Genomic DNA, 694 nt, shown 5'->3' with positions numbered 1-694 from the left:
AATCTAATTACTAGCTTCCTTACTCTACAGAAGGAGAGTCAGTGATAACTAGCTCATGCTTTCCAAACTATTCACAAACTACTACACGATAGTATGTAGTTCTCGATGGCTCGTGAACTTCGATGCCAATACAAATAGAAGGACCTCATACTTTTGTCCGTCATTGTGTAGAAGTAAACTGAAGAGTTGAGGTTAGTTATAGTTACTAAAAGATTGTTAGGAAAAGAACATGAAAACCCCACACCATATTAATTAATATCATTAGCTCATCGTCTACCAAAAATTAGTTCAGTACATGAAACATTAAAAAAAATATAATAATAATAAAAGAAAGGAAGAAAGAAAAATTATGCGCAGCCTGTTTTGCGTCATTCAGAAGGAGATTGGTGTAGGAATCAATTTGGAGATCTCAATTACCCTTGGCCCCTCTTTTATTCAGAAACCTGGCTCGTGTGCAGGATCAGATATTATGTTATTACTCTACTCATTAACATCTTTTATGAGGTGTTCTAATATTTTTGGAGGTCGCAGAAATTTTGAAGTTTAAGGGGAATTTTTTGATTTATAAAGTTTAGTGGGTTTTTATTGAAAATCCCCAAAGCACCGAGGGTTTTGCTGAATTCACCTTTTAACTTGCAATGCATTAAAAAGAAAGTATATATATCGTTTTTGATAGTTGTCTTATTACGAAATC

The sequence above is a fragment of the Asparagus officinalis genome, chromosome 1, assembly GCF_001876935.1.
Source record: "Asparagus officinalis chromosome 1, Aspof.V1, whole genome shotgun sequence".
NCBI lineage: Eukaryota > Viridiplantae > Streptophyta > Magnoliopsida > Asparagales > Asparagaceae > Asparagus > Asparagus officinalis.
The sequence above is the reverse complement of the archived record's forward strand: the minus strand, read 5'-3'. Positions refer to the sequence as shown.